The 12,457-nt window shown below is 43.9% G+C and overlaps 1 protein-coding gene across 2 annotated transcripts in view; it reads right to left on the bottom strand.

Moving 5' to 3' along the window:
- Window positions 1-12,457, bottom strand: part of PDE4D (phosphodiesterase 4D) — a 632,406-nt gene that overhangs the window by 600,236 nt on the left and 19,713 nt on the right. Inside the window, exon 1 of one of the 2 annotated variants that reach the window (XM_035100834.3) lies at window positions 8,217-8,349. The exons of the other annotated variant lie outside the window; for it this stretch is intronic. The gene's annotated coding sequence lies outside the window, so the exon portion shown is untranslated. Of the gene's footprint in view, window positions 1-8,216; window positions 8,350-12,457 lie in introns of those variants that run through there. 2 annotated transcript variants of the gene reach the window in all.

Here is a 12,457-nt window from a genome sequence, read left to right as displayed (position 1 = left end):
GAATCACAGAGTTATGAGGTCGGAAGAAACCCCAAGGATCATCTAGTCCAGGCTTCCTCAACCCTGGCCCTCCAGATGTTTTTGGCCTACAATTCCCATGATCCCTAGCTATTAGAACCAGTGGTCAGGGATGATAGGAATTGTAGTCTCAAAACATCTGGAGGGCAGAGGTTGAGGAAGCCTGATCTAGTCAAACCCTCTGCAATGCAGGAATATGCAGCTATCCCGTACAATACATGGATCAAACGTCCAACCAGTGCCATGCTCTAACCAACTGAGCTATGTTATAGATGTTTGTGCTAGTCTTTAAAGTGTCCCAAGACTCTTGGTTGGTTTTGCAGCAAGGGACTAACACAGCCACTGCCTCCCCCCCAAAAAAAAATATATTAAAAAAACCAGCAACAACAAAAATGAATGTGGCATCTCTGGATTTTTATTTTATTTTATATTGTATTTCACACAGAAAGCGCTTGGCAAGCAGAACATTCACTGGAATTTTTAAAACCCTAGTTTGAGAAGAGCAGGGATGAAGCTGAAGGAAAGAATAGAAACTCCTCTTTTCTTCTCATTAATTTCCGCTAGAAATCAGAATGTAAATAACAATAACACAAAGAGGATTCTCGTTTGAATGAGCTACCTTTTGGGATACAGACATGGAGCAGTTCTATTTAGCTCCTCTCTAATAATAATAATACTAATAAACCATTCCCCTCTGCTGCTGAACGTAGACACAGGAGTCTTGCCAGATCTCTCTTCCAGCATCATCTAATCAGCTTTCAATCCTGGCATTAATGAAATGACTTAGAAGATATGAAGTGTGCTTTTGTTCATTTCCTAGTAATCCACAAAAGTAAAAGCTACCTAACACAATAGCCAGAGTGGAGACCCTTTGTGAAGCATAAAGAGGCCACACAGAGCTCAAAAGCTTTAACAGGCAAGGAAGAGCAAAGCTAAGTTCTGAAGGCAAGCTCACAGAGAGAGTGCAAACTGAATGATAGCTCTCTCACTTCCACCTTTATAGTATGACAGTACAATGAAGAGAGAGAGAGAGAGAGAGAGAGAGAGAGAGAGAGAGAGAGAGAGAGAGAGAGAGAGAGAGAGAGAGAGAACTCTTAGCATGCTCTTTGGCTAACACCAACCTATGCAGGTTTCCAGCTCTGGAACAAACACAGTGATGTTTATTTGGCAATGTCTGGCTACTTGTGGCATAGAGCAGGCATCCCCAAACTTCGGCCCTCCGGATGTTTTGGACTACAATTCCCATCATCCCTGACCACTGGTCCTGCTAGCTAGGGATCATGGGAGTTGTAGGCTAAAAACATCTGGAGGGCCGCAGTTTGGGGGTGCCTGGCATAGAGCAATTGTAGGGTAATCCACAATCCACATAATAATGGGAAGAATCCAGCACTGTGCTCAGGTCAATAACCAGGGGATCTGGGGCCCCCTCCCCAATTCTAATAAGGAAAGTCTTTGTTTAAAAGTTTATTTTGTCATGCTCTTTTCTCTCTCAAGCAACCTTCCAGGCACTTCAGCTAAGCCACGTATTCTTGATGCCTCTATACCTCATGCATACCAGAGAGAGAGAGAGAAAGCACAGAGCTGAGTTTTGCGGGGAAAGGGCTTATTGAGAACCATCTGGGGGTGGTGAGGAAGAGAAACTTGCAAAGGGAAGGGAGAGAAGAAGAGAGGTGTCTGGAAATTTCTGCTGAAATGCATGGGAAATCCTTTGTGACGAGGATGCATTAACTAAGTCCAACTCAGACTAAAACCCACTTAAATTAATGAACCTTAGTTATGTCAATTAACTCTGATGAGTCTTCTCTGCGTAGGAATACCACCCACATGCCGGAATACATGTGTATTGATACTGATAGTCAGATGGAGGGGAGGATTCCAGAGGCTTTTGTTGAAACGAAAGTGCTGCTTGGAGAAAGGGGGAAGGTTTATTAAGCCCTTTCTCGTTGTGAACTTCGCCAGCTTCAGGATGTCCAGAGGCAGATTGACTCTGAATCTGGAGGTTCTATACAGCAAGCAATTCATAAGCATCTTTCCTTCTCCAGGCTTAGAGGCAGCCTCTCTCTGAATATGCTGAAGGAAGCAACAGGGGTAGAGCTAGGGGAAGTAGGGGGCGGGCTGCCCCGGGTTCCACTCTGGGGGGGTGACAGTTGGCGCCCCACCCAGCGACTCCCAAGGTGCGCTGCACCGAGCAAGCTTTTTACCAGGAGGCTGGAGGCTCGGGAGTCGGGGGCGCCGACTGTCACCCTGTCCAGCTCCAGGGTGGCACCCACCCGCCGTGCCAAGTGAGGTTTTCTAGGCTGGAGGCTTCGTTTACGCTCCATTTTGAAGTCGCGGGGGGCGCGCGATCCCCCTCTACGTAGCAAGCATGCGCAGCAGGATGCTGTGCATGCGTACAACGTAGAGGGGGATTGCAACCCCCCCACGACTTCAAAACGGAGCCTAAACAGAGCGTCCAGGCTCCAGGCAGATAGCTCACTTGTGCGGCGGGCACGCTGCACCAGCGGGCTATCTACCTGGCACCTGGATGCTCCATTTAGACTCCATTTTGAAGTCGTGGGGGGTTGCAATCCCCCTCTACGTTGTACGCATGCATCATTACGTAGTGACGTCACACACACACACACACACACACACACACACACACGGTGCATGGCAATTTGCCGCCCCAGGTGTTGCGGCGGCTTGCTATGCCGCTGGGAAGCAAACAACCAAAAAACATAATTGGTTTTGAATCCTGCTTTATTAGACTTCATTATGTGCCCAATGTCAGGGATGAGCCAGTGGTTTCAAGTTCCCCAGAGGGAGGGGGGAACCTGGGGTTGGGAGAAGAGGGGGAGATGTGCCCGAGGGGGAGAGAGAGAATGAGGACAGAACTGTCAAGGAAGAGGCAGGAAAGGCTAGAGAGCCAGGAAGTTCAAAGGAGCAGCAAGGGTTAAGCTCAAGCTCAGAATCGGGGCGGGGGGGGGGACGTTTACCCCAGCCCTGAGAGATGTGCGGAAAAGAGGGCTGAAAGACGAGGTGTGGGACCTCGTCATTTTATGGGTTGCTGGAAGGGCAAGCGCAGGCCTCAGCAGAGATCTGAACTGAGTGATGGGTGATTATTACGTGCTAATGACCTGTTGTAAATACTGTAAATAAAGCCATAAAAATGTCCGGAGACTCTCGTGGTGATTGTTGTGAAGAGAAGAAGCCTTGTCAGCCCTGACACCCAATAGCCATTGTAGGGATGATCCAGCGAGTGTGGCTTTCTCCTGATTGAAGTGCAGAGTGTTTGAGGACCGGGATATTCACAGGGAAACCAGAATGCTTGTTTACAAAGCTATTGTACTACCAACCTTACTATATGCTTGTGAAACATGGACCACTTATAAACGCCATCTCCAGCTCCTCGAAAGATTCCATCAACGGTGTCTCCAAAAAAATTTACACATCACTTGGGAAGACAGGCGAACTAATATCAGTGTACTGGAAGAAGCAAAGATCACCAGTGTTGAAGCAATGATTCTTCAACATCAACTTCGTTGGACTGGTCAAGTTGTGCGGGTGCCTGATGATCGTCTTCCAAAACAACTACTCTATTCTAAACTTAAAAATGGAAAGCATAATACTGGTGGTCAACAAAAGAGGTTTAAAGACTGTCTCAAGGCAAATCTTTAAAAAGTAGTATAAAAACTGACAACTGGGAAACACTGGCCTGCGAGTGCTCCAGTTGGAGAACGTGGACTTTGAAGGTGACGTGGACTTTGAAGACGCTCGAACACAGGATGCAAGGGAGAAACGTGCTAAGAGGAAGGCACGCTTGGCAAATCCATACCGTGATCAACTCCCGCCTAGAAACCAACGTCCCCACTGTGGAAGGATGTGTGGATCCAGAATTGGCCTCCACAGTCACTTACAGACCCATTGTTAAAACCGTGTTTATGGAAGACAATCTTACTCGGATATGAGTGATCGCCAAAGAAGAAGAATTGTAGGGAGCAGGATGCTGAGCCAGATAGACGTTTGGCATGGTCCAGCAGACCTGCTCTTATATTCAAAATGATGAAAGAAAAGGTTGCTCCTTTCTGTCTGGCTTCTTGAACCACAACTCGGTGCTTCAAGAGCCTCTGCAAACCCTTCATGTTCTGAAGCATGAAGGTTTTCATTCTGCATGCTGTACAATTGGCAGGGGGGAAATGAAACATTTTGCCATATTCCTCCACTCAAAATCTTTCTGTAGTTGCTTATAAAGAATAGTAAAAGCACTAGATAGTCACAATATGGCTTCTCCCCTTTGAGGGAGAAATTCAAGTCCTCTAAGTACACATCTATATTGTGGCGGAGAGTAAGCAATGTTACATTTTCGTTAGAGAATGTGAGAAAGTGTGTACAAAGAGGGAAGGGATGATGATGGTTTAGCTATCTAAATTCTCTGGATGCGATCTGCCCACCAAGCTGCTTGTAAGGAGGTTGGTTCATTAGGTCAATTGGGCACTTATCTCAGTCTGCCCTCCTGTTTGTTTGTTTGCTTGCTTGCTTGCTTGCTTGCTTGCTTACTTTTAAATACACTCACAGCAAGCCTGTATTGAGGTTGCATTGAGAGGGAAAGAATGGCAGGAAGTTAGTGAGGTTCAGAACCAAGTTTGGATTTGTGCCCAGGTCAATGCCCATCAATCTATTCATTATACTTGCTGATTTTGTCTGCAAAATGGAGCTGCCCGTCATATGCTCCATTCTAAGGTAGTGCAAATGAGGACAATATCATTTCCATTCCCCAGAATATATTACATTGGTCCCCTGTGATGGGTTGATACAGCATGGCTCCGTTCCTTCAGTACATTTTATATTTTTATTCTAAGCGTTTCATATCCTTTTTGGAGAAGCCACAGGAGGCAATATTTCACTACAGAAAGTGGGGTGCGTTTTCAAATTTCCCAAGTGTTGTGTTAAATGCTCCAAATTAATTTTCTTGTCTTTCATTTACAGGTGGACACCTATGACAGCCTTCCCCAACTTGGTGCCCTCTGGAGGTTTTCAGCTATGAGACACATCAGCCCCAGCCATCACAGCCAATTGCCAGGGATGAAAGATCTGGACGACAGCAGGTTGAGGAAGGCTGCCCTGCATGTGAACTTTTCTCAGTGCTGTTCTATTTTCGCTTGCCAGTTCATGATTTCTCATAAATCCTACTTCCATCATCACTCTCACCTTCACACATAAGCACATCTAGTTAATGCAGCCCTTGAGCACCATGTTTAAAGAGGACTCTGGAAATATTTCTATTGCCATAAAGCCTGCTATAAAAACTATATATTCCTTACCTCTGCTATAAAAACTATGATCCACACCATTCTTTTTTGCTTAATTAACAAAGTGTTCCAAGAACAAATCCATTTCTTAATATTAATGTTGCCAGAACACCATTCAAGTCACTTACCGGGGTGAAACTAACTGAGCCAGGACTGAAATGAAATCGCCTACTATGGCAGAAAAATAAAGTATTTGGACAGGTTTGTCAAGAGGTCCAGAGAAGCCAAAAGCTGCCCCTAGTGGCCAAATGATGGTAGTGGTTTTAATTTCCATTTACTGGGCAAAGTATGCAGGAATTCTAAGCAAGCCCACTTTAAACACATGGGGTGGGGTGTTCCACATGAGGGTCAGAATCTATGTGCTAGGATTCCTTTAGAAGAGAAGGAGCTGCCTCCATGTCATAATCTAGAAGGAAGAAAAACTCAGCAAATGACAGTGGCTCAGGTGCACAAAAATCCAGATAGCAAAAGATGGCAGAGATTTACAGGAGCTCATTTGCACAGATGCAAATCAATAGTTTAAAACAAAATGCAGTACATCTTGCCAGGTGACCTATGTGCCCTTTCTTCCTGCTGACAAGGTGCTAAGAGTCGGGGGACATGTTCAAGACCCATCGGGCTCTGTCTTCCTATGATCTTTGAACTATACCAGGCATCCCCAAACTGCAGCCCTCCAGATGTTTTGGCCTACAACTCCCATGATCCCTAGCTGACAGGACCAGTGGTCGGGGAAGATGGGAATTGTAGTCCAAAACATCTGGAGGGCCACAGTTTGGGGATCCCTGAACTAGACGGTTCTTCAAATAGAGGACAAATTTGTCCTTGGTAATGTAGGACACATGGCTATTGAAAAAGCTTAAAGCAGCTGTGGAGGAGTGTGGAGGAAAAACTGCAGTCATAATTACCAAGCAGTATCCAGACTTACAACACGTGTAAGGTGAGGCTGCAGGGTTTATCCTCCGTTGGTGGCAAGCTACTTCCAGGAGCCACTATGGTTGCTGGTGGCTTGGAAAGGAATACCCATTACAGGTGCCAATGTTTCTCAAACTTGGGTTCCACTACAATTTCCATCATCCCTGACCACTTGTCCTCCTAGCTAGGGACAATGGGAGTTGCAGTCCAACAAGAGCTGGGGACCCAAGTTTGAGAAGCACTGTTTTAGGGGGAGGATGTGGTCTTGCTGATCATGAGTGCAGGGAACTGCCAGCCTCTTTTTTTAAAAAAAAAAGTTCCCCAATCTACCCAGCCACCTCATAAAGTATGGAAGGGCACAGAAGGGAGGCTTCCCCAGAAATCCCTAGGACTATATTTTTTGAAGCAGTTTTATCAAATCTGTAAAACACCTGCCATAAGGTATCAGAAAGGGGATAGGAAGCACCCGGCAACTTAAATAGGGGACTGCAGCTTCCTGCTGATCAGCTGTGCTCTTTGCCTCTACCCTCTTTCCATGGTATCAAAAGGCAACGTTCTGAATTTTGCTAGGGTTTCAACTAGTTTCATTCTGGGGGTAGAACTTCAGTATTTATTTATATCGAAAACTGTGTGATTAGTGACACAATAGCTCTACCATGTGGCTGTACAGAAAATGGCAAGGAGGCACAGTGGGATTTGTGGAAATGTCAGCCCTTTTCTCTTGCTTCAGTAGCCAAATGAGATCCTCCAAAACTGGCTGTGACCTGGGTTTGAAAGATATGTCTGTAAATGAAGCAATGGATACAACCAGCTGATAATGGGCAGAAATGGTTCTAGACAGAGGGCACAGTGGTAAAACAGCAGCAACATTCACAGCTCTCTCTGGGTATGCCAAAAAAGGCAAACTAGCCCCGTTTTGTTACATTATTGTATGATTTATTCCTTTATTTATTATTAACATTTATTTATTATTTATTATTAACATTTATTAGTGACTTTTTTCACAAAGTGACCCAAAGTGACTTACGAAAGTAGCAAAAACATTCATACAAAGTATAAAAACCAAAACAGAATAAACATTCTGATAGACTATAAATTATCCATGGAAATAGAAGGTAGAAATGATCCCTGTCTACAAGAGAGACTTGCAACCAATCCATCTATTCGGGCTCATCATTTGATGACTGTACCATCAAGCGATGGTTTGTGCACCAAGTGATTCAGGAAGACCCTAACAAAACTCATATCACCTCTGTAACACAATGGGTTTTTTATGTGAATCCATTCACACATTCAGCTGTAAGTAGGGATGGAAGGACCTGCCAGTTTTGAATTTTAAATACATTCTTGTGGTTGGTACAGACATCATTGCCACCTACTGAAATGGGGGGGGGCAGACACATTTGCATGAGCTCACCCTAAATGGATTGGAGCAAAATGAATAGAAAGATGCAATGATGCAATGGACACAATACAGCCAGAGCTAAGCATTCTTCAGTCCTGTTAGTTCCAATAGGAGAGTGAAACATGTGCTTCACTGTTGCCCCACTGAAATCAGTGGCACAAAATGCCCCATTGGTTTTAATGGGGAATTAAGCTCTCTCACACTTAAAACCAATAGGATCTGGCCCTATATCTGTAATTTTTTCATACAGAATTATTCAGCCATTTTTACTCACTGGTTGACTTTTGAAATGGTCAAATATATTTTAAGGGGCAGGAGAGCGAGAAACAGGCCGAGTTGTTCAATTTTCCCACGTAAATTGAGCCATTTCACCCTAGAAGGCACACCAGCTCCGTTGTCTCTAAGCTTTGGATGTTCCTGGGTTTTACATTAAGCTGCAGGATGAAAAATAAAGCTGTAGCTTTGACCGGTTTTTGGTCAAAAGTTCTTTACACCCATCATTCTCATCCAGCACCAAATGAGATTATATTACACTGAAAGATGCCAGAGAAGCAGACCTCATATAAAGGCATAAAATAGAGGAAAACACTTACCCTGCTCAGCCTCTGTCTCTCTTCACACATAAACACAGCTTGAGAACTCTATGCTTCCAAATGTGTGCAGTTTCACTATGTTGCTGGCATTTAGCAGCGTCAACATAAGATTGATACAAGTTCCGCATGGTACGTAAGTGGGCAGGGATCCCAAACCCCAACCCAGTAAGTTGCGTCTTATCTTTGGATTAGAGTAATGTAAACAGTATCCAGTTTGACAGGATTCATAAGAAAGCAAGAGCTTGTTTGCAATTAGGGGTGGGAGAACCTTTTAGAGTTTAAGGAAGCCATAATGAAAAATGAAAAAAAAACAAAACATTGGGCTACAGAGTCTTGCTTAGGACTCTAACTTTCGCAGTAACAGGTTCTCCACTTTTGACAATGTGATTTGAGTCTGAAAGCCTCAGAACAAAATTACCAGGTGCTGACCTTTCCCTTTCATTCTCCTGCCATGATGCTACATTGCCAATAAAGGTAAAGGGACCCCTGACCATTAGGTCCAGTCATGACCGACTCTGGGGTTGCGGCGCTCATCTTGCGTTATTGGCCGAGGGAGCTGGCGTACAGCTTCCGGGTCATGTGGCCAGCATGACTAAGCCACTTCTGGCGAACCAGAGCAGTGCACGGAAATGCCGTTTACCTTCCCGCTGTAAAGGTAAAGGGACCCCTGACCATTAGGTCCAGTCGTGACCGACTCTGGGGTTGCGCGCTCATCTCGCATTATTGGTCGAGGGAGCCAGTGTACAGCTTCCAGGTCATGTGGCCAGCATGACAAAGCCACTTCTGGCGAACCAGAGCAGCACACGGAAACGCTGTTTACCTTCCCGCTGTAGCAGTACCTATTTATCTACTTGCACTTGTTTTTTTTGTTTTTTAACTGCTAGGTTGGCAGGAGCTGGGACCGAGCAACGGGAGCTCACCCCATCACAGGGATTCGAACCTCTGACCTTCTGACCAGCAAGCCCTAGGCTCTGTGATTTAACCAACAGCGCCACCCGCGTCCATCCATCAATTATGGTTTCACTCAGCTTCTCATTTTTCCATACTTCTCTACATTTCTGCATCAGTTTGTGATCTTTTTTTTAAGGCATCATGAAAATCCATCAGCAAATTTCTCCTAATAGAAAGGCTTTGTGTACATTTTTGCCTAATTTGCAAATGTTTGCAAAGCAATCTTCTCTAATGCAATATATTTGTGCATGGTTTTTTTTGCTCAGATGTGTTTATTTTTATGCACACTATACCCCAGAATATGCATTTTTTAGCATATTACTTGGCTGGAAAATTGCAATACAAAATTAAGAGAAGGGCAAATTTTGAAGGATAACTGCGTTCCAGTTTGCATATTGTTTTGGAAAGTGAATTTGGAAAGTTGGCTTTTAAATGCCAACTGAATCAAACATCTCTCCCATCTCTCATTGTGTTCAGAGTTAACCACACTGTGAAGAATGGCTGGAAAAGTAGACTTTATCACTAAAAGTGATTTGTGATTTTATAATAGTGTTGTTTGCTTTAATCCTTCCAAGTGCCCAGGAAACTCCTATTATAGGGTTGCCCAGACGTGCCAACTCTAGGGGGCTGAGGTGTCTTTGGCCCAGTGCCGGATTACCAAATAGGCAGCATAGGCACTGGCCTATGGGCCCCATGCCTTTTAGGGGGCCCACAACAATGGATCAAAGTAATACTGATTTGATCTTGAAAGAAAATTACAATCAAGCTTTCTTAGTTCAGTGTTATCCCACCAAACGTATTAGGAGATAATTTGCAAGCCCCGCCCCCTCCAAGAGTTCAACTGCCTAGGGGCCTCCACAGGGTTTAATCCAGCACTGCTTTGACCCCATCAATATTTGTCGTTGGGGCGGATGAGGCCGAACGTGGAGCCAAGCACAGTGTGGCTTCAGTGGCCAAGCTCCTCCAGAGCGCTCGGCCTTCTTCAAACATGATGACGTACATGGTAGTTAGCCTACCATGGTTTCTACTCTGGGTTTTACTTTCATTTCCCAACAATGTTTTGCACATGATTTTTTTTTTAGCATCTCTTAAACTTTTCAGACAGTTTCAGGTTATGTAGACCATTATTATTTTTTCAAAAAATTGCCTCATCCACTGCTTAGTTTGATATCATGCTCTGAAACACTGCTCATATTTTACCTCTTTGTAATGTTTCAAGCACTTGAAATTTCCCCGTATATAATGTTGCTCATTTGTCAATACTGTAGTTAGACGTCTGTATTTTTCATTTATTTGTAACTTGGTCCTGGAGGAGGAACATTTATTCTGAAACACTTTTGAGCTAAAATAAATCCTCTTAGTTGGCATTTTTCAGAATAAGTTTCTCTTTTTTACATACTTCCAAGTTTATAGAACCCAACTATTGCTTTTCCAAGTTTAATGGAACAAAAAAAAATTCCAAAATGGACACTTATTACTTCATTCAAATTAGCTGTACAGTTAAATTGTACTTTATTTGCATTGAGCTGGAGGTCTGAGTTGGATCATTTGTTTAACACATAAGGCCTTCCATTGTGCAAGATAAGACTTCCTTGAAGTGCAGTTAAGCCTCTATAATTGGTGCTTGTTGGCTACATAACACTGTTGTATTTTATAATAGCATGACTTTCATTCCCATTTGGAGTCCTATTGTCAGTGGCTTTCATTAACAAATGAGTGGGCTAATATACTCAAATGTGACAAAAGGTGGAAATTTATCTAAAGGTAAATGACAGCACCTCCCATAAAGCAGAATAATCAGTTTTTGGCAACAACAAAAAACCTAATTCCATGATTCCTTTGCCTGCTGGTAATCTATATGGGATAAGTTCTAAGAGGGGAAAGTGAAAACCCAGTCCCTGGCCAAAAGGTATCTACCTCTTGCCTTCCCTGCAGTGCAAACTTCTCATGCTACATTAAGCTAGTACTTCATGCTAGCACATCATTCCTTGGCTTATTGTCAGTTACGCAGCAGCAGATTTTGAAGTGCAGGATCTCATCATAATAACCCCTATAATTGGAAAGCCTCATTTCAAAAACAGAATGCAAGAAGTACCTTAAACTTTTAAACTGAACATTTGACATTTCAGTCTGAAACAGCTTGCAAAGATATTACTTCCTGTCTGGCACAGGCACTGGTCCCTCTGAGTGCTCTGATTCAGGCCAGGAATGGGAGGCACTTGAGGACAAGGACTTAGAATGAAGAGGGTGAGGCTTTGCAGCAGCAGCACCCCCAGGGCATGCCCAGACCCAGGGGGCTGCACCTTCCTAGCATGTGGAGGATGAGGGGAGCTCTGGGCACAAACCACTGTGGCACAGCGGGAAAGTTCAGAGGAAGCAGCATGCATCAAGAAAGAGGCTGTGCATCAAGAGAAGAAAGGAGATTAATCCCACTAAGAGGAGTGCCTAGCTTCAAGCCAGGGACTTCTATGTGGCTGGGACTCGCAAGCAGCTGAGCTTCCCTTACCTCTGCTTAAAAGCTTGGCAGGTAAATGGGGAAACTTGTTGGAACAACTTCACTGATCCTGTGCAGTCCTGGAACTCTGCACAGAACGTTGCAGTCTTGGAACTTGCTACTAATCTTGGACTCTTCTTGCTCTCACACCAGATATATTGATGCTACTCCTTCGCCTTGTAAGGACACGTGGACTAGAGTCTTCTCTTTCCTAGCTGCTGAGTTTGTAACATTAGACTGCTATAATAAAATATTACTTCTTTACTTATAAGTTAATGCATCTGTGGTTTGGTCTTGGACAGGAGCCAGGATAGGCCCCATGAAGAAGAGTGGAAACTTGTTAGCAGCAGCTGTACGAGGGAGACTCCTCTTTTACATTCAGTTCTCCTCACAGCACCAGAAAGGCAGAAAGCTTGTGCAAGCTGTTTCCAGTGCTCTACAGAATCTGTATGCATAGACAGTGTGTTTCAATCAATCATTTTAGAAGCTAGAAGTTTCACTCATCATGTGTCTTGAGAGTTAAATTGCAATAGTGGGAACAGTCTACACTGACATCCCACTTGGAGTGGTGCAGAGAACATAATGGAGGAATTAGGGGAAAGTGCAATTCATTTAGACAATAACTTACCTAATTTGCACTTTCCAAAACCAAAGCACAGCCACCCTTTGGAATTCACATACAATTTTGCGTAAAAATGAATCTACAGTATTAACAAAAACATCACACAAAATGCATGATGTTGAGTGGGGAATGTTTCAAAAAATGTGTACATGAGAAATTATTCCTAAAATGCTG

This window comes from Zootoca vivipara, chromosome 10 (assembly GCF_965207765.1).
Source record: "Zootoca vivipara chromosome 10, rZooViv2.hap1.1, whole genome shotgun sequence".
NCBI lineage: Eukaryota > Metazoa > Chordata > Lepidosauria > Squamata > Lacertidae > Zootoca > Zootoca vivipara.
The sequence above is the reverse complement of the archived record's forward strand: the minus strand, read 5'-3'. Positions and strand labels throughout refer to the sequence as shown.